This window comes from Protopterus annectens, chromosome 1.part2 (assembly GCF_019279795.1).
Source record: "Protopterus annectens isolate FY-2018-M chromosome 1.part2, PAN1.0, whole genome shotgun sequence".
Taxonomy (NCBI): Eukaryota; Metazoa; Chordata; order Ceratodontiformes; family Protopteridae; genus Protopterus; species Protopterus annectens.
The window spans coordinates 882,187,525-882,212,738 of NC_056727.1; the positions used below are offsets into that span (position 1 = coordinate 882,187,525).

Consider the following 25,214-nt stretch of genomic DNA (forward strand, 5'->3'; position numbering starts at 1 on the left):
TTCAGATTCGTAGGCCTCAGAGACCCATTTGGAGTCCAGTATGCCGCGAGATGCTTCGACTGTGGAACCTGCGGAAGTCTCTACCTTGAATGGGTTTGGAGCTGCTGTGCAGGCACCAGCTTCTGAAGGTGTATTCAGGCCTACTGACTTGCATATTAAACAGCCGCCATCTTCAAGGCCTAAAACTCTGATCTATGCCTAGAAAACCGCCCAGACCGCATGGTCAGGCCCCTATGCCTAAAAGCAAGAATAGCTGAAGACCTTACTCCAATTGGGGAAAGCCACCCCTCCCCCTCTGAGACCTAGGACTGATTTTCCTTCTGATTCTACTGATCAGGATTCTGAAATTTGTTTTCTCTGACAAGGATTTGCCCTTATCTGCCTGAGGATTCTGATGCAGAGGATTTCTCTTTTGGTGAAACCTTGCTTATTCTTGGGGAGCATGTCCGCTGGGAAAGCCAGGATTACTCTAACTCCAAAAAGAGGCTTAGGGAATTTTTACTCCTGCCTCAACACAGGCCTTTAGCTATCCCTCCTGTACTGCATTGTAGACTAGGCCTTCTCGGAATCTAGCCTGGCCCCTGACACTTAACCTCCTGCTCCCAGAAAACCTGATGGCCATTACAGGGTACCTCATTCAAGTTCCTCCTTGAAAATCCTATTGCGGATTCTGAGACCATTTCGCAGGGACCCAAGGGCATTAAGGCTACTTCTGCCGAAAATCCCACCCCCTCTGATAAGAGATTCCAGGGCGTTGGATAGATGGGGTAAGAAGGTATACACTTCTGCAACTTTGGCCATTAGGGCTTTAAACTGCCAGTTTCACATGTTCAAGTATCAGCAGTGTATTATTGGATTGCTTAAACAGAAAATGATCCCTGACTGTGCTGAAAATACTTACAGGATTTAATGCATTCTGCTGAACAAGTTGGAAAACCTGCTTTGCAATGTGATTTTGATTCATTAGAGGCATCTTGCAGGGCTGCTCTCACTGGGTCTGTACTTAGAAGGCATGCTTGGCTTAAGGAGCAATCTTTGCCAGATCATGTTAAAGCTAAATTACTGGATGCTGCCTTAAACCAAGACCGTCTGTTTGGCAGCAACGCATAAGTATTACTTAAAAAGATGGAAGAAAAAGCTAAATTTATGGAAACTAAAGATTTCCTGCAAGTACAACTTCCCAGATTTTAGGCATTGGCCCTCTAAGAATTGGTCCTTTCCTGCCTCTTCCAGGCCTTCAGTACAAACCCAGAACCAGCAGAACACCCAGGCTTCAGTCCAAAGATATTCTTAGGCCTATGTAGTGAGGGCTCCACTTCCAAAGCAGGGAGTAGTAAGACTCCCCCTATGGTAAACTGTCTCAATGACTTAACTTTAAACCTTCCAAGCCTTGCTCAGCTGACTGTCCCTTTAGGGGGGGGGGGGGGGAGATTGCCCTGCATGCAAAACATTGGGAACTCTTTACCCAGGACAAATGGGTTTTAAATATATTTTCCCAAGGATACAGATTCCACTTCCACTCCTTACCAACCCCGAACAGCTGGCCTGATCTGATGCCTGGTTGGCAACACTGAATTTAAAGGAAGCCTGCCTGCACATCCCAATAAGGGAATCTTGCAGAAGATGCCTACACTTCAGAGCAGGCTGCATGCACCATCAGTTCTCTGCACTGCCCTTTGGCTTATCTACTGCATCCAGGGTATTCACAAAGTGCCTAGCTCAAGTCATTGCATTTTGCAGGCAAAGAAATATTCAAGTATACCCATACCTGGACGATTGTCTAATTCAGGCAGCAAACCAGGACATAGTTAAATCTGGCATTTGTAAAGAATTTGCCAACGTCTCTGGGGTACACCATAAACTACAAGAAATCTCATCTTGTACCCTGCCAACAAGTTATATTCCTGGGGGCAAGCTTGAACACAGCTTTCCAGATGGCCTACCTCACGCCAGAGAAAGTTCATTTGACAGCCTACTTCAAACTATTGGCCACAAAGACCCAACTATCTGCAATGAAAATACTGCGAGCCCTGGTTTTCATGGCCTCCTGCATTCTACTAATTCCATATGAAAGACTGAATATGAGGAATCTGCAATGGTATCTAACTTTCTCTGGATCTAGAATAAATTCTTATCATACCTTGTTTACAGAGTTCCTTTGGTGGGGAGAGGCCTGCCACCAAAACACAGGACTGCCATTTACTCTATCCCCTGCCGCCCAAACCCTAACAGACGCATCAGACTATGCATGGAGGGCTCACTTGGCAGGGTAGTGCTTTCAGGGCAAATGGTACCCAAGTCAGGTGCACCTGCATAAGTCAAAAAGAAATGTTATTTGTACAGAATGCCCAGACAGCCTTCAAGGGCCACATTCGTCCAGGACAGTTATTGGTAAACACTGACACCACCACTGTTATATGGTACATAAGCAGGGGGGAGCCCACTCATACCCTCTCTGCAGACTAGCCATGGCTCTGTGGAACACAGCCTTGAGCTACCAAGTGCACCTACAGGCTCAATTCCTGCCAGGAAAGCTAAATACACTAGGCAGACTAAGCAGATCTCATTAACCCACACGAGTGGAAACGAACCAAAGATTCAACATGTTGAGAAACAAATGGGGGAGCCCGGAGATGCACGTTTGCCTCCCCCAGAACTACCAATTGGACATTCTGCACAAGGAGACTCCACAAACAAGCTTGGAAAGTGGATGCCCTGTCCTTCGCCAGGAAAAATCTATCCGTTTATGCCTTCCCCCTCTGCCTCTCCTCTCCAAGGTACTGCTAAAAATCAAACTGGATAAACCAAAGGCAATACTGATTGAACCCGATTTGCCAAACCAACACTGGTATCCTCTCGTGCAGTGTCACTGCTGGCACCATGGTACCGGTCTCAGATCCCTGCCTCAGATCCCTGCTCTGCTGTCTCAGCAGGAGGGCCAGATTCTACACCCACAGCTTCAAACCCCTAACCTGACAGCCTGGCTAAATTACCTGATCTCTCCATTGCCATCCCTCAGTAAGAAAGTGATGGGTGTCATTCTGGAGGCAAGGAGGCCTAGTACTAGAATATTCTATATGGAAAAATGGAAGAGATTCTATTCCTGGGCCCTAACTCAGGGGATTGGCTGGTGGTATCCAGCATGGACCTTAATCAGTCCATTAATTTGCCAATCTTTTCTAATCCACAGAACAAAGGGGAACGAATACTGCATTCCATGGACATGCACAGACTACTTAGATTTTACTTGGACAGGACTAAACCTCTCAGGAAATCTGAATAGCTGCTGGTTGCATGTGCTGCAGGGGCGGAGGGGAAGGCCTTTTCAAAGCAAACCATTTCTAAGTGGATAGGCCATTGCATTTATTTCTGCAATAAGCACCATGGAACACCTACCCCAAGGGGATAAGACCACATGCGACCAGGGCTTCATCCAGCTTTACAGCCTCTGAGGTGTCCCTACCAGGGACATCCTAGAAGCTGCTACCTGGAGTTCTGTACATACCTTTACCGAGCATTACCACTTGCCAATTTCTTCTAAAACCAGAGCTGGGTTTGCCACTGCAGTCTTGCAGGGCTTTATAGCTGGTCCTAATGCTAATTACCTCCTCCCATCCTTGGGTTTGGGAATCTACCCAAATTTGATGACTGCAACAGTGAAACGGAACATAGTACAGTTGTGTACACTTCTACATAAATGTAGATGTGTATTCACTGTTGCAGTCCTGGTTATCTTCCCCCCAGCCCCCTGCCTTCTATTGACTATGTTTAAAGCTTTTTAGTGTATTTGCTTTTTTGTTGGAGGTGTAACCTTGTATACAATTGCTTCCCATTATGGGGGGCACCTGATACCTGGGGCAAGAAACTGATGTAATGGCATCTGCTGCATGCTTTATACCTCTGGCTACCTGACATCATGGAAGTTGACGCAGGACCCAAGACTTTGATCAGACCGACAGAGCTACTGCAAGCAGATAACCCAAATGACTGCAACAGTGAATGCACTCTAACATCTACATTTATGGTAAGTGTACACAACTGCTAGAGCGGCTCTTAACCACCAGTACAAGAGAAACTTGTTTCATTTGGATTGAAAACCAATGTGAATGTTTATACTAAAATCCAGTGGCCAGTTCTGTCTTTGGACAGTCAGTTAAGTTGGCACTTGGTCAGCATTTTTTCCAGTGACTGATTTGTACTTTAGACAGTTTCGGTGTCTGCATCTTGGCATCTGCACATGTCTACTTTAGAGGAAACAGTTCCCATTTTCCCAAGATGAGTTCTGTGGGTTGCTTTCAAACTGCAAAGTGCCGCTGGAATTCAGACGAACAAGGCTTTAAAATTGAGCGTGTTTGACCAGGCTTATGGAACATTGCAAGGTTCATTACTGATAATTTTGATTTAATGTTTCATTTCTGTATGATGTGCTTTATTATTCCTTCGTGGAAGGCTGGCTTTTGAGACACCATGGGATTATTAAACACACTGAGTTTCATTGGGTTTTTAAATTGTAGCTGTGTAATATACAAGAATCTTGCTTTAGTGAAGGTTCCCTTTCACTGTCGTACCAGATAAGTATCCCCTGCTCCTTCAAAGAGGTCTCTGTCTGCCCTATAGCCTGCTGAGTGAATCTTTAAAGGGCAGTCTATTGTGACTTCTGGCTTCCAGAAAGTCGGGGGGGGAGACTAAAGATGGTGCAGGCTGTTCTCCCATTAGATCTGACATGCATATGAACATGGAGGTCAAAACATTGTTTGCTTGACTGGTCAGTGACTGCCTGTTGCTCTAATTCCATACGAGGTGTACTGCACGTGTGATGTCTGTGGTGAGTATGCTTGCTCAACAAAAGACCAAGGTTTTGGGGTAGTCAGACCAGATTTACAGCAGGCAGTGAAGTCTTACCCAATGTCAAGCTACCTGCACATATGGTTTATAGTAGTCTCCAAGTGTAGTATTTTCTGCAGAGGCTTTTTTCTTGTAGGTCTATGCAGAAAATAGTTGTGAAGCAGACATCTCTGGTCACCAATTCCTGGGCATTTTAGAAAGTCTGTTTTTAAGTGGTGAGTGTTTTGCAAAGGCAGTGTCATGAGGCTGATGTACTGTACAGTCTTTGTTGCTTCACTACTTTGGTTCCACATGGGTAATGCTGTGATTTTCAGTGAATGAAGTACAGATGTGAACTTTTTATTGTAATTGTAGATGTTGTTTGTGCTTCATTGTTGCAGTAATTAGTCATAGAATTGCCTGTCTGTAGAAGCCCAAGGCTAGCTTGAATAATGAGCTTGTTCCCTTGACCCAGTCCTGGCAGGAGACCCTCTCAACATCAGGATACCTGGGTGTAAATGGTCATCAGATGGTGCTGTATTTTGGTCCTTGCCATTGGTGTGAAGTATTAGTGTCGGTATGTCTGATGGGTCCATTGCTGCTAGGCAGGCACTGGCTTCTGTTCTGTAGAGGTTTGCCTGGGGGGGGGTCCCTAACTTTAATTCCCAATTGTATCCTGGGACTTCAGTTGCATCTGCCTGTGGCCTCAGCCTCATACCAATCGATGCGTCTCCAAATCTGCTAAAGCTGGTTGTCTTGCCCTGGCTTCAGCCCTACTTAGTCTTGCATGACTGTTTCAGACCTTGTGGACTTTGGCAAATGCAGCTGGGCCATAAAAGGCATATTTTACTAGCAGTCTCTGTAGAAAAGGAGCACTTCCCACAGGAGTCCCCACATTCTTTTTAGCTGTGAGGACCAGTTGGCATTTGACCACATTTCTACAGGTTCGTGCACCAGCTCATACTGAAGACTCTTGTTTCAGCCTTGCAGTGTGTGAAATTTTTGTAAATAGTACTTCTGAAATGAGTTATCCTTGCTGGGAAGCTCAAAGATATCCACAGTCCAAGAAAAGACTTAATTTCCTGGTCTTCTGAACCCAAACATCTGTACCCCCATTTTTGGTAGTATTTGATAGTTTTAAGCTCACACACCTTCAATCCTGTCTTGTATGGCTTCCATGCAGGGTGGGCTATACAGCTTGCTATTCCCGCAAGTACCTGTTTAGGAATCCAGTGTCGGATCCTGACTTAGTTCATCAGAATCCAAGGTAGTTTGGGAACTGCTTTGAAGAATACTTTGCCAAATTAAAGTACTTGAGAGATTTGTGAAGTGTACACCTCTGCTAACCTGGCAATACGAGTGACTTAAATCAGTTAATATTTTTAAATTCTGGGAAACGCTCCTAGACTGCATAAAACAATTTAGGAGTGAAGGATGAGGCTTTCCAGAAAGCATTGCTTGCTCTATGCAGTGCCAGCTCCCAAGTTGCCAAGCATAATTAGATGTGACCTTTCCTTGGAGTCAAGTAGGGCAGCTGACACAAGGTCCATAATTAGGCATGTCTGGGTAAGAACAACCTCTGCCAGAGCCTGTTGAAACAAATCTCCATTGCTTCCTCAGACTTGATTTTTGATCCCAAGCTGAAAGGGTGTTAAACTGAAGGTGAAGATGCAGATGCCATAAAGATGTATGCTTGTCAACTCAGCCTACTTACCTGTTAACCCACACGTCGTTTCTCTAAATGCCATCTACTAATCTTCAGTTTGAACCTACCAAGGACAACTACTGGTTATCTAAACTTTGCCCCAGAAACTACCCTGCCTGTGAATCCAGCACCTCTGCAGACCTCACTCGCTACTTGGAAAACCGTCCATAGGATTGCCTACGCATTCCATCCTGTAGACTGCCATGGTGTGCAGTGCACACTTTCCAATGATTACAGCCAGTGTGATGTCTCTAGAGCCATAGCCCATTTTCCTCAGCAGATGTTAGTTACACTGCTGCAGTCATTACACTTGTTATCCTGCTGTCAGGCAGTTCCCCAGTCGGCCTGAGTTCCAAAGTCTCGGTCCGGCTTCGGTTGCGGTCTCCTCCTTCCTGACATCAGTGCGACAGGGGTATAAAAGATGCAGCAGATGCCATTTTCTCCAGTCTTTCTTGCCGCGTGGTGCCAGAAGCAAAATGATTGCAAGTGCCGGTCGGCCATCTCCTGATATTTTCATTCCGAATCCAGAACCGAAGTCTTCTAAGTACCCCGTTGGGACAACTTTTTCGTGCCTCAGACCGATGTCAGAAAGTTAACTTATTTTTTGTGGGAAGCAAATGCCTCAAGGATTTCCATTCCTATTGTATCCCATGCCTAGGCCCAGACCACAACGTCACTGGTTGTCTGTTTTGTGCTAGGTTTAACGAGCGCACTGATTTCGCCAGACATTATTTTGGTAGAAAATTCAATTATACCATGCAGTCAGAACTTCAGACCGGAATACACAAAGTGCAAAGACAAGGATGGGCATCAGAGGCCCAAAATTGACAACGCTTCTTCTAGGCCAGTCGACGGTTCTCCGGTTTTCAGCTAGGTGCTTTCGCAGCCCCTGACTACCACTTCTGTAGAACCACAGGCCACCTTGACTCCCACGTGGAGATGGCTGGGCCTTCGGACGCACAAGTTATTCAGCCTACCGAAACTAACCTTTCAGAGGGATCCAGAGTAGCTGAGCAACCCACTGCTTCAGAGGGTGTCAGACCAGCTCTGAGCATTAAATCCTCAGCTAAGTCTAAGCCTTTAAAATCAAAGAAACAAATGCAGCATTCTCCAGGGCAGGCCTCCATGCCTAAGAAACAAATGCTCAAAATGGCCGAAGACCTAATCAACTCTGATCAGGGGGTCCCATCCCCCTCCTGATAAAAGGCCTAGACAGGATGCAGACTGACTCATCCGACCAAATGTCCATCTCTTCTGATTCATCCTCAGACCTAGGATATTCTTTACCCCCTTATGAGGATTCTGATTCTGAGGAATCAATTCCATCAGCTTCACCGCCTGAGGACTACTGTGGGGAAACCCTACATACCATGAGGGAGCATTTCCACTGGGAAGGCCAGGATTACTCTGAATCCAAGAAAAGGCTCAGACTTCCTTTTATTACCTCAACACAGACCCCTTGCTATTCTGCCAGTGTTGTGGATGATGTGTATACTGAATCCAGCTTAAATCCCGATTCTTTACCTCCAGCCCCTGTTAAACCTGACAGATACTACAGAGTACCTGACGCACAAATTTCTGTATAAAAACCCTGTAGCTGACCCTGAAACTATTTCTCAAGGACCCAAAGGAGTTAAGGCCTCAGCCAAGAATCCAGTTCCCACTGAGATTCCAGAGCATTAGACAGATGGGGAAAGAAAGTGTATAAGTCTGCAACTTTAGCAATGAGGGCCTTAAATTGCCAGTTTCACATACTAAAATATCAGCAATTTTTACTGTCAGTTAAAACAAAAAATGCTTCCAGAATCAGATCCTCCTAATTTTAAAGAAATGCAGGATTTATTGCGTGCAGCTGAACAAGTGGGAAAGCATACTTTGCAATGTGATTTTTGATGGTCTAGAGGCCCCCTGCAGAGCAGCAGTTACCGGCCCTTGTCATTAGAAGACATGCTTGGCTAAAAACATGCGTTACCAGATTGTTAAAGCAAAATTATTGGGTGCACCTTTGCCGCAGGATGTGTTATTTGGAATTAAGGCAGAAGAGGTATTAAAGAAAATGGAGGATAAGGCAAAAATCTATGCAAACTGTGAAGGATTTCTTACAGGTTCAGCCTCCTAGATTTAGCAGAAACTGGCCAACTAAGAATTGGTCCTTTCCAATTACAGACTGACCTCAAAGGGGATATGACATCCAAGAGGTAGAGGTCAAACACAAGGTCCTTACAGGCCTCGACAATGGGTTTCATCGCAGGCCCCAACCATATAAAAAGCGGCTCCAATGACTTCCCACTACAGTTGCCAAGCAAATCTCTCTTGGCAGCCCCCTTGGGAGGAAAACTGGCACTTTTCTACCAAAATTGGCAAATGATCACCAAAGACAAATGGGTTCTCAACATTGTATTTCAAGGTTACAGGTTCCACTTTCACACTCTGCCAAGGTTAAAAGGAATGCCAAATCTGCCACCAAATCAATGGGCAGAGGCTCAAAAACAAATTACAGCAAGGATTTTCTTTCTGGTACCCAGAAAGGACAAAGCCTGGAGGCCATTCTGGATCTTTCATCTCTAACACTTAACTGGATGTTCCGAAATTCAGAATGTTGACACTACAGCAGCTTCTTCCCATGCTGGGCAAGAAAGCTTGGCTCGTTACTTTGGACCTCAAGGCGACATACCTGCATGTCCCTATCAGACAAAACTGCAGAAGATACCTCAGATTCTTAGCAGGTTCAATGCACTACCAATTCTCTGCACTGCCCTTTGTGAAGACCCTGGGCGCAGTAGATAAGCCAAAGTGCCTGGCACCAGTAATTGCATTTTTCAGACAGAAAGGAATTCAAATGTATCCGTACCTGGACGACTGCCTGATTCAAGCAGAGATCAAGGACATTCTTCTAAAGCATCTGGCGTTTGTAAAAAAGTTACTAAGTTGCCTGGGGTACACAGTAAACGAAAATAAATCAAAACTAGTGCCTTCACAAGAGATTATATTCCTGGGTGCCAGCTTGAACACAACGGCCCAGATGGCTCATCTCACCAGACAAGCAAGGACAACTGACTAAATACTTTCAATTGATGGCAACACAGACCCAACTCCCTGCAAGAAAAATTCTGCAGGCCTTGGGTTACATGGCATCCTGCATACTACTGATTCCATATGCCAGACTGCATACGAGAACTACAATGGTACCTAAAGAATGTATGGTCTCAACACTGTCAAAGTTTGGAAACGGTTATACCCCTAATCCCTTGCCTTCAACAGGAGTTTCATTGGGCTCAAGCCTGTCGCTTCAACAAGGGATAGCCTTTTACACAACCCACAGCCAGGCAAACAGATGCATCGGATTACGCCTGGGGAGCACACATGGCAGGCAAATGTATTCAGGGCACGTGGCCCGCAGAACAAAGGCATCTTCACATCAATCAAAAAGATATGCTAGCTGTACAAAATGCCCTTATAGCTTTCAAGGACTTGCTGCATCCAGGACAACTACTGCTAAAGACGGACAACACCACAGTTATGTGGTACATAAGCAAGGGGGAACACGCTCCTACCCCCTATGCAGACAAGCCATGACCTTGTGGAACACAGCTATAAACCTTCAGGTTCATCTGCAAGCAATTCCTGCCAGGAAAGAAAAACACACTGGCAGACTTGAGCAGAAACATCATGGATCCCCACGAATGGAAATTGAATCCACAAATATTCAGAATGATAACACGAATGGTGGAGCCCGGACATAGATCTGTTTGCATCCCCAATAAACTGCCAGCTACAAAAATTCTGCACAAGGAGTTACCATCCACAAGCATGGAAAGTGGATCTCCTCAGCTGGGAACCTACAAGTATACGCTTTCCCACCACTACCTCTCCTGCCAAAGGTACTCATAAAAGCCAGGCAAGAAGAGCCAAAGATGATCCTGATTGCACCAGACTGGCCATGCCAGCACTGGTACCCAATCTTAAGGAGCTTAACACAAGAACCACCCTGGATTTTGACTCCAATCCCACATCTGAGACTGCACAACAATCAAATACTACACAGCCAGCTAAAGACCTTAAACCTAGCTGCATGGAAGATTCCTTAGTCAAGCAAGGAGTGCCTCTCTCCAAAGCTGTTATGGATGTCACTCTGGAGGCCAGAAGGCCTAGTTACCAGGAAAGCCTATTCGGTTAAATGGAAGAGATTCTGTGCCTGGAACCAAGCTCACAGCCTTGACCCTCTTCTCCTAAACATTCCTCAGGTACTACAATACTCGACAGATGCTGGACAAAGGCCTCTCCTTCTCATCCATAAAGATCCATGCCTCTGCCATCTCTGCTCATTACAACACTGATCCACCAATTTTCTCATCCTCTGTTAAAACAGTACCTCAGAGGGGCTACAAACAAGACCGCCCTGTAGAGCACCTACTCCAACTTGGGATCTCAACTTTGTTTTGGAAAAATGAACTTACCTCTTTTTGAGCCAGCTAACGACAGCAGAATTAAAATACATCTCTTGGAAAACTGCTCTGCTCCTGGCAATAACATCGGCACGAAGAGTTTCAGAATTACAGGCACTAATGGCAGTGGAACCTTTCCTCATTTTCCACCAGGACAGGATGTCTCTAAGAACTAATCCTATGTTTATGCCAAAGGTGGTAACCAGTGTGGCTCTAAACCAAACTATTAACCTGCCAACTTTTTATCCTAAACCACAGAATAAAGGGGAGAAACTACTGCATTCTTTGGACATTCACAGGCAGTTGCGCTTCTACTTGACAAAACCAAAGCTTTCAGAAAATCTGAGCAGTTATTGGTAGCATATGCTGCAGGAGCACAGGGAAAAGCCATTTCAAAACGGACCATTTCAAAATGGATAGGGCATTGTATGTTTCTGCTACACATACCATGGAAAACCTGTACCTAGCAGCATTAGATCTCACTCCATCAGGGCAACAGCCACTTCAACTGCCTACCTCAGGGGAGTACCTACCGAGGATATTTTGGAAGCAGCAACATCTGCCTCTGTCCTCTAAATCCAAAGCTGGCTTCGCCGCTGCAGGGCCTTATAGCCACCCCTAATGCCTTGTAGAACCAGCCACCCTACCTCAGCTTTAGGATTCTACCCAAGTGTAATGACTGCAGCAGTGTAACACGAACATAGTACAGTTTGTACCTGCCATAAATGTAGATGTTTAGTGTATACACTGCTGCAGTCCAGGTTACCCTCGTTCCTTCCCCTCTTACTGGCTGGTACGTACCTGTCTTCTCTTTACTACCTATGGGGAGTATTTGCTGGTAGCTGTAAGTTGCTTTTCTCATGTATGTTTTAATAGCAATTAAAATTGCCTACCTATTTAGAGGCACCTGACATCTGGGGCAAGAAACTGAAGAAAATGGCATCTACTGCATCTCATTTACTCCTGTCGCACTGACGTCAGGGAGGAGGTGACACCAACCGACACCGGACCAAGACTTGGAACTCGGGCCGACTGGTAGTCTCCACTGTCGCTTCTGATCCGTCTCCACTGTAGCTCTTGTCATTTCCCCAAGACTAATCATTGGAGCAGTGAAGCTCTATGGGCATTGTACAGTTGTGTAGGGTACCACTTTTTTCTATTAGAACCTTCCCATCCATAGTTCCCTTTTGCCTTGTAACTTGGCCTGGGGATAGATATGGATAGATGCTTCTGGCTACCCTGGAATGTGAGACTTCCATCGGATGCAAGACTGATATCAGGACATGCTGGTAGCCAGTGACCCTTAATACCTTAGTCTGAGGCAGGGTTGCCTGCCAGGCTTTGGGGAAGAGAAACCAGTCTGATAATATGGGCTGTCCTCAGGCTTCCAAAGTCAGGAAATTCTAAATTACTGTAGTGGTGAGGACTCTGCACATCTATACTAAGGTAACTGCTTTTACAGTTGTGTGGTGTTCACTACTACGTTATTGGTTCCCTCTGTCATTTTAGGAAGGTAGTTTTTGGGAGGCACTTCACTGAGTGGTCTCCAGGTATGACGGATTTTCTAGCCAGCTTGAACTAGTCGAGCAAGTTATGTATGTATTGTACTGTATTGAGCTTTAGTATGCATGTATTACATGCACAGTGATGTGAAACTCCCCTCTTGTACTTGTATCCATGGCTTGGTCGAGGGGAAGAAGATCTTTGCAAAGTAAATCTGAAGTTTGGCTGGATAGTCCTCTTGACATCAGATTACAGAATAATTCTACCATTTGGTGTTGAGTGGTCTCACAAAAGCATCTGTTCCACCTTTCAGCAGCAGTCACTAATAGTAAAGATCACTGCTGCAATGTTTAAAATGCTTGGGCCATCTTACCTGTAGGTAATTACTTTCAGTCTGAGTAAGCTTTCAGATCCGAAAATGTGCTGATCTGAAGTTTACTTCATTTGGTCTTCAACCTGTAGATTTTGGATCCACATCAGATGTTACAGCTGCATTTTCCTGCTATGGATCAGAGCTCCAAGTTCCTCCCCTTACCCATAATGCCCCTGTATCCCTTCTACCCCGGATCTCCTTTTCCACCAGTGTTGGTACAAGCATGGTTTTCAGCTCCAGTTTATTGGGTATTGTACGTGTTAATTAGTTTTTTCTATCCTAACTTTTCTTTCCTCACCGTGTCTGCATTGGACAAAGTTTGCTTCCTGCTTTAACTTAACCTTAGAGAGGACGTGCGTGTCTGGGCCTGGTACAGGGATGTCAGAAGCTCCTAAAGCAGGCTTCAGAAAATGCACAGTGTGGTCATAAGCTATCCCCAGCTGGTACATCTGTATGACAACCATTTAGTTCCCCCTCTCCTATTTTTGTTGGATTCGACCCCAGAGCACCTAAGGACAGGTGGGACAAGCTAAATGTCTGCTTCTCTTCAGGAACGGCTGTTCCTTCTTCCCCGGCCTCTGGGACTCGCTCCTGCCAAGAGGTCCGGGGAAGGGTACAAGTCCATGAAAGACGAGTTTCGCAAGCAGTTCCTTGACTGCTCATAGCAAGCTGGTCCGCTACCCAAAGCTAGGCCTCCTACTAGGCTTGGGTATCCTTGGCTGCACTCACCCAAATTTTCCCCAGAGCCTGAGGAAACCCATAGCTGTTCCCCTGCTAGATTCTCCCCACTGGCTTTCCCAACAAGTTTCACAGGAGTCGTCCTGCTCCATCACTTATCTCAGCGAAGTGGAGATGACAAGATGATGCGGAGGTTTATCCGCACACAAGATCCACATGGGGGTCTTGCTGGTGCCCTCTCCCTCCAGAGGGGGCTCCTTGCAACCTTTTTTCCAATCAGTAACTCCTCTGATCTGACCTGCGGTTTTTGAGTTGGATCAGAGGACCTTCTGGGTCGGCACCAATGAGCTTCAGATCTGACTGGATCGGAGCTGTAGTCTCTGGGTCGGATCCGATCCCATTCGGTATCTCTGCTCCTGGAGGCTCTGCTCACTCCTTTGTCTGTTCAGGGGGAATAGCCCCTCCTAGTACTTCCCAGGAGGTTCATTCCCCCTCCGCATTCGATGTGGTGGAGAGGGTTCTCGCAGGGTTGAGACCTCTGACCATCTTGTCCGTCTAGACCTCCTTGGCTGTGTGTAGTTCCGACCATCTTGCCATCTCTGGGACAGCCAGTGGTCACTGCTTCAGGAAGTTCTGGCGACGGAACAGCAAAAGGTTTGAGTCTCCTCTCGTGTCCACCTGCGGAGGTGCCTTGCAAATGAACGTGTAAGAAGTAGTACTTGGACTCTCCCCATGAATCCCTCACCAAACGCACCGACTTGGAAGGGGGAGGTTCCCTACGGTCACCCCCTGAAGATGTCTCGTTTGGAGACTACATGGAACTCCACTGGGGGGGTCTGCCCCAATCAACCTCAGATGAGTCTGTTCCTGGAGGCATCCGTTTTGGGCCCATCTACCTCTTGTGTGTCTCTGGCAGATCCTTCATTGGATCTCAACATCTTGGGCATGGACCCAAGCTCCCTGACTGTCTTGAGCGTGCACCCCCCCCATCGGATATGACGCATTGGATTCAGGGGGTTCCCCAGTAGATGCGATATGTACTGGTGCAAGCTTGGCCACCTGGTCTCCTTTATGCTAATCTCCCACTTCCTCTGAGCTTCAGTTAATTTGCATTTTTTGACCTATAAAACTGTTTTCCTGGTTGCCATTACATCTGCCAGATGTGTCAGAGCTTCAGGCTGTATCTGTGAAATTGCCTTGTATGAACTTTAACAGTGTTGCTGCACACTAATCAATCTTTCAAAGATAGCATCGGAAGCCAATATTAATCAGATTATCAATTTACCTGTTTTTTTCCTAACTTCCAAAATAAAGGGGAATACAAGCTGCATCTGCTTGTTCATAGGCAATTGAGATTTTACTTGCACAAAACGTTTTGTAAATCGGATTAGCTTGTTCATCTTATGCCAAACCCTTCAGTTTCCAAGGTAGCTGTTGCTTGTTGGATTTCCCAATGCATTGCTCGAGCCTATGCTGTGAAAGGCATGTCTCTGCCAGGACAAGTGAAGGTGTACTCTACTCTTATCTATGGCTACGTCAGCTGCCTTCTGGTCTAGGGTGCCTCTGGATAATATCTGTTTGGCAGCCACTTGGTCCTCCTATCCTAATTTTCACATTACAAGTAGGATATTGTCTAGGAATATCCTTAGGGCCACCCAGGAATTTATGGTAGCTGGGGACTCTGTCCCACAGGTTGAAGACTGAATGAAGTAAACTACTTCAGGTGAAGTTATTTACTCAGCGTAACATTCCATCTTGAGTTGTACTTCATTTTGTCTTCAAACCCCCCCCCCCCCCCGACCTTTGTGCAGTCGTCTTATACCTTTGTATAAATTGAGGTCCTTGGCCCAGTTTATGCCCAGGAGTTGGTAGTGAGTCATGATTATAAGGTGCTGGTGGGTCGGGTGTCTAGTACTTTTTTAGGCAGCAAACTCATCTGAAGGAAGATGGGGCATTGTGTAAGGGGAGGAGATGGTAACTGAGCCATAGCTGGAAATGTCAGTGTCAGATCCAGTGAGGATCTGAAACCCACAGGTTGAAGATAAATGAAAAGCTACTCAGATGGAACGTTGAGTGCATAACTTTTTTTTTCCAACCCAAGGGATGTCATTAGGGCTTCATAAGGTGAGAAGCCTAAGATTTTTCAGTAGTTCGTTTTGCCATAAGGAAAACAAGTTCACAGCCCCACCAAAATGTGTTTTTAATCCATTTCAAAATTTCAGTGGGATACAAACCTCCATTGTGAACACCCTGATTTACATTTCTTGTAAAAGATGTCCACCGTATATTAACTGTTTAGAAGGCGCTCATGGAAACTAGTGGTGATTTCCATGAATAAAACCACAGTATAATTTTTTCTAGTGTAAGATTGTGGTAAATGTATAGCAGCTTGTCTGGCATTAAGAATAGTTTACCTGTCTGAGAATTACCCCACTTGTGAGCATTCCTTCAAACCCCATCTACGTGGTGGTAGAATTGCCATTAATTTACTGTTTTTTTATTTTTGAGATTTTTTATATTTCCTTTTTTTCACACGAACCTTGAATCTCATGAACATTTACTTTTTTCTTCTAGGGTCTGTTCATCTCTGGCAGTGTGTAGTTACAGCGTATGGATTTTGAAGATTGAGAAGTTGAGTCAAACATGTTGGTTGTCAGCGTACACTGTTCTGGGCTACTTTACCACATTTGGCATCCATGAGCAGTTTTGATTTGTTTTGAATAAAATAGTATTTCAATATTAAAATGGAATTTGTGTTCTTTTATCTGCTGTTGCAACAGATTCTTTGGTGTGATGCATTGAATATATTAACCAGTTTACTTAATTTTTTTTTAACTCAACTGTGCTATGGAGACTACTACAAGAGAAAATATTTAGTGTAGAATGCAGTGTATTACATAGGAGTAATTTTCAGTTGCATTGAGTGAATGCTTGTTAGAATTTAGCGATGTAATTTGGTTAACTGGATAAATAGGCTTGTCAGTGACTCTTCAAACGCAATCCAGGCTATAAGGGAGCAAGAAATGCACAGTTAAATAGGCACACAATGTACCTTTTTTGTATGCCTTCATTTCTGCAGATGCAAGCTTAAATGTGGACAAGCAAGTGGTTTTATGCCCTGTCTAGGTTGCATGTTTCCTAAATAAACATTTGGAAAATTAAGAATTAGTATGTGAAATATGTTCTAGCATGCAGATATAGATGAGATTTACCACTTACTGCCATTTTGAGAGCATTTTTTTCGGAAGTGCAGGAATTCAGCCCAGATGAAAATTTGGCACCGCAATTTTTAAAAGGTGGTGATGAAGTAGGGCTCTTGTAGTGGTGAGTCTGGGTTACAATACAGAAAACTGATCATAGAACTGTTCACCGTTTCAGTTATCTGAGGCAGCCTGACTTGATGGTCTGATTTTTAGAGCTGTACCTTCCCCAAAGGCTGTGTATCGCTGTGTAAGGCCATTAGTGGTAAAGGGAGGCATTAGCTGATTTCATCTTCAGATATTTTTTGCCACACTTTGCTACTGTAAGTCATCAATCTTTTGGCTGACCTGTTTTGAAAAGTGTCCCATGGGGGTATTTTTGTGCTGTTGAACTGCTTAGCTAATAGTGATCTGGACTCTGCATTTAAAATACAGATGTTCTTCATCTCACATTGCTGCAGTCCTTACACTTGGGTAGTCCGCTGTCCTCGGTCGGCCCGAATATCAAAGTATAAGGCTGACGTCGGTCAAGGCGCATTTGACTGACATCAGGACGTCAGGGTACAAATGCGCATGACCGACGTCATATCCTCAGTCTTTTTTGCCGCATGGTCCGATGCAGAAGCAGCATTGCAAGTGCCGGTTGGCGTTCTGAGATTTTTCGTTTTCGAAGTTTCAGACCGAGTCAAAGTTGGCTAAGTACCCGTTGGAATATTTTAGTTTTTTCTTGCCTCAGTGGTTTACCGGATGTCAGAAAAAGTGAATAATTGCATTTCTTGTGGGAAACGGATACCGCATAGAGATTATCATACTTGGTGTATTCCTTGTTTAGGGCCTGAGCACGACGTTGTTGGCTGTCACTCTTGTGCTAGATTTAATAAACGCACTATAAAGAGAAGGTTGGATTGTGCCAGGTTAGTCTTTGGGAAGCGGTGCAATTATAAAATGCCGTCGGATGCTCAGACGCCCGCTTCTTTGAAGAAGCGCAAGGACAAAGCAGTTAAGCCTAGGCTGGAAGAACCGTCTGTACCGGACGCCGGTTCTTTAGAGGTGTCGGTGGAGCCGGTGGTTCCACCGGAGATTTCTTTGGGTTCCCAGGGAGAGACTTTGTTATTGCAGGATGTGGCCTCTCAGGAGGCAGGTCAGGCCGAAGGGGCTTCTCAGGTTACTTTACTCCCCTCCCTTCCTAAGGTGGTTAGGCCCTCTCCTTCTGTTGCCAAGGCTTCTCCCAGGGGCAGGCCAGGTTTAGCTTCAGTTGGTGTCACCCCTAGTTCTTCAGGAACTGTGCCTAAGAAGCATATGCTTAAAATGGCAGAAGATTTGATTACTTTGATTAGGGGTTCTTTGCCCCCTCCTGATAAGAGACCTAGGGTGGAGCCTGAGCCAGGGAGTTTTGAGCAGGCTTCGGATGTTTCAGAGTCTTCGGCTGAAGACTTGCAGGAGTATTCTCCTTATTCTGACTCTGATGTGGATGATTCTACTCCTTCTGCTTCTCCTCCTGAGGATTTTTCTTTTTCAGAAACTCTTCATTCTATGAGGGAGCATTAAGTGGGAAGGCCAGGACTTCTCTGATTCCAGGAAAAGGCTTGGGGAATTTTTGTTTTTGCCCCAGTATAGGCCTTTGGCTATACCTCCTGTTTTAGATGTGGTGGAAGATGTTTTTGCAGAGGCTTCACTTAATCCTGATTCTTTGCCTCCTGCTCCTGTTAAACCTGATAGATATTACAGGGTGCCTGAAGCTCATAAGTATCTTTTTAAGAGTCCTAGGGCAGACCCAGAAACTGTTAGTCAGGGCCCTAAAGGTGTTAATGCTTCTGTTGTCAAGAATCCGGTTCCTTCAGACAGAGGCCAAAGCTTTGGACAGATGGGGAAAGAAAGTTTATACTTCCACTCTAGCTATGAGGGCTTTGAATTGCCAGTTTCACATGTTAAAATACCAAAACTATCTCCTTTCACAATTGAAGTCTAAGGTTGATGCTCTGGCGGAAGGTATTGATTGTAAAGAATTGCAAGATTTAGTACATGTTTCTGAACAGGTGGGTAAGCATTCTTTGCAATGTGGTTTTGATGCTGTACAGGCCTCGTCTAGGGTGGCTGCCACTGGGTCAGTTCTTCGCAGGCACGCCTGGCTGAGGGATCAATTTGTCTGACCATGTTAAAACAAGGATTTTAGATGCTCCTTTACAATCTGATGTGTTTGGTTTTCCTGTTGAGACAGTTTTAAAGAAAATGGAAGACAAGGCTAAGTCTATGCAGACTGTTAAAGATTTTTTGCAGGTTCAGCCTCCAAAGTTTAGTAGAAATTGGCCTACTAAGGGGTGGATGTATCCTTCTTATGATTCCCAGTCTAGGGGTAGATCTAGACGTGGTAGGGGCAGAGCTCAGGGTTCTTTCAGGCCGCGTACAGGGAGTTCTCCTGCACAGTCTTCAGGTGAGGGCAGGGGTCAGTCCTTTCGTAAACAGACCCAATGACCTACCTTTTCAGCTGCCAGAGCCTTCTCGTCTGGCAGCCCCTTTGGGAGGAAGGTTGGCACTTTTCAAAGAAAATTGGAGTTTAATTACCCAAGACAGATGGGTATTTGATATCATACACCACGGTTACAGGTTTTATTTCCATACCTTACCTCCTTTCAAAGGCATGCCAGACGTTCCTCCTACACAAAGAATAGAGGCTCACAAGCAAATTTCTCTGTTACTCCAACTAGGGGCCATTCAGCCGGTCCCTATGCCAGAAGTGGGCCTAGGATTCTATTCTCGCCTGTTCCTCGTACCAAAGAAAAGGGAACACGTGGAGGCCAATTTTGGACTTATCTATCCTCAACACTTATCTGGACATTCCCACGTTCAAAATGTTGACGCTACAGCAGCTTTTGCCTCTGCTGGGCAAAGATCATTGGATGGTAACTTTAGATCTCAAGGAGGCTTATCTTCATGTTCCTATCAGACTGAGTTGCAGGAAGTATCTGCGTTTTCGAGCTGGGACTTCTCATTATCAGTTCTCTGCATTGCCCTTTGGCTTATCTACTGCGCCCAGAGTGTTCACGAAGGTTCTGGCTCCAGTGATAGCTTTCCTCAGGTTGAAAGGAATACAGATTTATCCTTATTTGGACGATTGCCTAATTCTGGCTCAAGGAAGGGACGAGCTTCTTCATCATTTGGATTATGTGATAGCAGTGCTAAGATGCCTGGGGTATTCTGTGAACGAAATAAAGTCCAGTCTAGTACCCTCTCAAGACATGTGCTTTCTGGGTGTGAGACTGAATACAGCATCCCAGATGGCCCTTTTGACCCCCGACAAACAAAAGAATCTTTCCCTTTACTTTCATCAGTTGTCTCATCAGTCCGGGCTGACTGCAAGGACAGTCCTTCAAGCCTTAGGGTTCATGGCATCTTGTATTCTGGTGCTTCCCAATGCCAAACTGCATATGAGGAAGCTACAATGGTATCTCAAAAATGTATGGACACAGCACTGCCAGGATTTGGACACTGTCATTCCAATAATACCTTGCATTCAAAAGGAATTTTTGTGGTGGGCTCAGGAATGTCACCTAAACAAGGGACTCTGTGACCCGGCCAGAGGCGAGTCAGATTCTAACGACAGATGCCTCAGACAAAGCTTGGGGAGCTCATCTGAATGGAAAGTGGATACAAGACAAGTGGCCTGCCAGACTACAACATCTACATATCAACTTGAAAGATGTTAGCAGTCCAGTTTGCATTAATAGCCTTCAAGGATTTACTTCTTCCAGGGCAGGTGTTGATTCTAACAGACAACACAACTGTCATGTGGTACATCAACAAGCAAGGCGGAACATTCTTATCCTCTATGCAGGCAAGCGATGATTTTGTGGGAGACTGCTCTCACTTTACAGCTAAATCTTCAGGCAAGGTTTCTGCCGGAGCACAGAACTCCTTAGCAGATGTGTTGAGCAGACAAATTATGGATCCCCACGAGTGGAAATTGGATCCTCATGTATTTCAGAAATTGACAGTGTCATGGGGAACTCCAGACATAGATCTGTTCGCTTCCCCAGTAAACCACCAGCTGCCAAAGTTTTGCACAAAAAGGTTTCATCCAACAGCTTGGAGAGTGGATGCTCTTTCTTTCAATTGGAGCAATCTTCATGTGTATGCCTTTCCGCCTCTGCCTCTCCTCCCAAAGGTACTACTAAAGGCCAGACAAGACAAGCCAAGGATGATTTTAATAGCTCCAGATTGGCCTCGACAGCATTGGTACCCATTACTGAGGAGCCTAGTACGGAAGCCTCCATGGCCTTTGCCTACGATTCCACACCTGTTGTCTCAGGAGGACAGTCATCTGCTCAATGTCAAGCTTCACTCTCTGCACCTAACAGCCTGGCATATTCTGTTTTGAACCATAGTGGGCCTCCACTTCCACAACAAGTTTTGAATGTTATTTTGGAAGCTAGAAGGCCTAGTACAAGGAAAGTGTACGCAGAAAAATGGAAGAGATTTTTATTTTGGAGTGCAGCAAAGGATTTTGATGTTTCTGAGCCTAATTTAAGTGTGGCTCTTCAATATCTTACTGAGTTACTGGACGAGGGTTTGTCCTCTTCTATTAAGGTTCATGCTGCAGCAATTTCGGCTCACTATGATTGTGACCCACCATTGTTTTCTCATCCTTTGTTCAAGCAATTTCTTAGAGGGGCAAAGAATATAAGACCCCCACGAAAAGCTCCTACTCCTGCTTGGGATCTCAATTTTGTGTTGGAGAAACTCACTCTACAACCTTTTGAGCCTGCAGCTACTGCTGAATTAAAGTTTTTATCATGGAAGACTGCTTTTTTGTTGGCTATTACCTCTGCAAGAAGGGTTTCTGAGTTGCAGGCCCTTATGGCAGTTGAGCCTTTCTTGATTTTCCATAAGGATAGGGTATCTTTACGGACTAATCCTTCCTTTATGCCTAAAGTGGTTTCTAGTGTGGCTTTAAACCAAACTATTCATTTGCCTACCTTTTATGCAAATCCCCAAAATAATGGGGAAAAGATTTTGCACACTTTAGATGTACACAGGCAGTTGCGTTATTATTTGGACAGAACTAAAGGGTTCAGGCAGTCTCAGCAGTTATTTGTTTCTTTTGCTTTGAGTTCTCAGGGCAAGCCTGTGTCAAAACAAACTATGGATTGGGTTTTGCATTGCTTTCTGTTATTCCCATCATGGCAAGGAAGTTCCAGCTGGGATTAGGCCTCATTCCACCAGGGCTACTGCCACTTCAACAGCTTTTTTAAGAGGGGTGGCAACTAAGGATATTTTAGAGGCAGCTACTTGGAGTTCAGTGCATACTTTTTCCAGGCATTATCACCTACCACTTTACTCTAAATCCAGGGCTGGTTTTGCCACTGCTGTTTTGCAGGGCATTTTGGCAGCTCCTGCTTCCATATAATTTGGCCATCCTCCCTTTCCTCTGCTTTGGGATTCTACCAAAGTGTAAGGACTGCAGCAATGTGAGATGAGAACATAGTACAGTTTTGTACCTACCATAAATGTAGATGTTCGAAGATCCACATTGCTGCAGTCCAATTTACCTTCCCTCCTTCCCCTCTGTTGTTGGAGGCGGTTGTGTGGGTTGGGTGTATATTGTTTATTGTATATATTGTACATATGTTTGGTGCTAGGAAGGGTGGTGGTTGGTTTGCTGTCTTTTGGTTTTTGACCTTTATTTTTAGGGTCTTCTGACATCTGGGGCAAGAAAAGACTGAGGATATGACGTCGGTCATGCGCATTTGTACCCTGACTTCCTGATGTCAGTCAAATGCGCCTTGACCGACGTCAGCCTTATACTTTGATATTCGGGCCGACCGAGGACAGCGGACTACCCAAGTGTAAGGACTGCAGCAATGTGGATCTTCGAACATCTACATTTATGGTAGGTACAAAACTGTACTTTCAGTAGACTTCCTTGCCTCGACCCAAGTGCAATGTGGATACTAGACTGCGTTCAGGCCTATTGCTGCTTAAAAGCTCATGGTTGGTTCCATACTTTTGTCCACCAAAGTCTCATTGGATATTTGTCCAAGGAAGCATGCTAAGACACAGAAACGTGGTTAGTGTGTTCTGACTAATGACTGGGTCTCCCATGGTTCGATTACATGGTATGTGTTTTCAAAGCCCTGTTAAGTCTGCCAATGTTTCCAGTACTACTGCCCTGTCAGCTGTGCACGTCCTTGAGTGAAGATGCTGGCTTGCCCTTGGTATAGGCTTGCATCCTTGTAACTGATGTGAGGGGAAGAGTCGAGTCCCCGTGGTCTGTTCCTGGGGAGATTTTGGTGTCTTCCACTCATCCATAGTCATCCATAGTCTGCATCTTCTAAAGTATATTTTTCTGTAAATGAAGTACAAAGCACCAGTGGCCATTGGGTACCTGCCAATTTGCCTTTACCTAGTGTGTAGTGCATTAATTACTTGACTGCTGTCCTAGTTTGCTCAGGACTTTGTCCTTAAAACCAAAGATGACTTTATGGAATACATGTGTCTGGGACAGAACCAACTTTAAGATACAGATACTCCTGAGTTAAGCCAGAATAGCTGGTCTGTCTTGTTCAGATAGTTTCTGATGCTCTGTATGAGCCAGTCACCAAGAACACCTTGTTCTGCCTCCATCAATGTGGCAGTTGACAGAGGAGTAAGGCTATAAGTGTTATAGGGTTTAATTCCTTCGGCCTTCACTTGCCTACTGTGACCTTGAGCAAGTAATTTTACCAGACACTGCCCTCAGTCATCCCAGAAAAGGGATTGTCCAGTGGGCTTACTTAGTTGAGGAGTATCTTATCAGGGCTTTAGTCTTCATAGGATGGTGGATTTCCAGTCCCAAGTCTGTTTTCAGCTCGGAGCTTTCATGGACTTGCCAGAGCCTGGGATTACTTTTTCCTTCATTCATGAAGAGGTTACATTTGTGGAACCACATTTTTTTTTTCCTGCAGCCAGTAAGCTTAAGTTTTGCAGTCATGGATTCACACTATATAAGAATTCTCTAGCTGATTCAGCTGTCATCTTTGGGTTCCAGCAAGTAATGTTTACTCTCTCCCAGTAACTCAATGACTGGATAGTATGCTTAGCAAATTTGAGGAAAAAGGTGTATACACTTCTACCACCTTGTTCTTCAGAGCTTTAAACTACAGATCCCATCCATATGCTTATCAGTTGCCCCTACTGAAGATTGTCTAAATATATTTCAGATTAGTATGTGAAGCAGAAAGTGGTTGCCATGCACCCCTAAAGTTATGGATATGCTTTTAGATGTATCATTTAGGGCAAGTAACTACTGGGTCTGATTTGGAGGGCTTTGCTTCTGCCTTTAAAAATGGAGATAAAGGGTGAGACTGCTACCTGTGATGAGTTTCAATTCTAGGCACTGAAGTTTCAATTCTAGGCACTGAAGTTCACCAGAAAGTATCTTGCTAAGTTTGGGCTTCTGTACTCTAAACAGGGCCAGTAAAATTGGTAATGGAAGGGCAGTCCCAGCTTTTACTTAATTTGCTATTCCCTTTTGAGCATGTTGTACCCCCAAGACACCAGATCCTCTCCTTTCTAGTCCTCTACTTTAGTGTAGCTAAAATATGGGAGTTCATTTCAGGAGCCTCCCTCAAATCTAGAATAAAGAATTTTTAATGTTCTGTTAATTGCCATATTCTTTACATATGGGCTCTATTCTGCCCAAACAACCTGATGTCCAGCCTGTCTAAAAGAGCTTAGAGCCACTGCCTGTATGTGCGATGTCATATGTAGGTCTAGGCAATGTCAGCCATAATGGAATATCTCATATATTCAGAATGTTGCCATTTGTAAAGGTTGATTCATACATTTTGTCTGTTGGATCCCAGTGGTTTGTCTTGCAGCTTCAGGTAAGTATACTTGGAAAACCAGACAAAGGGATGCTATGGAGGGTTCCATGAGTACTTCTGAGCTGTCTAGAGGAAGGTTAGCAAGGCTAGGTCCGAATCCTCTCTAGCTGCACCTTCATCCGGCGTACCCCTTGATGATGAACCTGGTGGTATAATCCGAGGTAGGAGCCGCTCGTTCTGGTGTCTGGATGGACACCGCCAGGAGTGTCTTAGCATGTCCAAGGTTGTGCAGATGGCTGGTTCGTGTAACCTGGGGGAACTGTGGCTAGTGATTGCAGAGGATTTGGAAACTGTTCCAAATTCCTTATCCAAATATTACTGGTGGCTAGGCCTACATCTGCTTTAACAGGAAAAGCCAGTGAAGAAGCAAGACTAAACATGTTCCTGATGTTCATAGTGTTATACTGCTGCAGTCATCACACTAGGGTTATCCTGCCGTCAGGCGGTCCCGCAGTCTGCCGAATCCCAAAGTCTTGGTGCGGCATCTGTTGTAGTCGCTTCTTCTCTGACATCAGTGCGACAGAGGTATAAGAGGCAGCTGGCGCCATTTTCTTCAGTCTTTCTTGCCACGCGGTGCCCGAAGCAGTTCGGAAGTGCCAGTCGGCTAGCTCCTGAGATTTTCGA

General features: G+C 45.0%; 1 protein-coding gene across 1 annotated transcript in view; it reads left to right on the plus strand.

Annotated features, from left to right (window-relative positions):
- The window catches only part of SFPQ (splicing factor proline and glutamine rich), a 304,377-nt gene extending 288,104 nt beyond the window's left edge, over window positions 1–16,273 (plus strand). The window contains exon 13 of the transcript XR_006363177.1: window positions 16,103–16,273. The gene's annotated coding sequence lies outside the window, so the exon portion shown is untranslated. The remainder of the gene's footprint in view (window positions 1–16,102) is intronic.
- The last annotated feature ends 8,941 nt before the right edge of the window (window positions 16,274–25,214 follow it).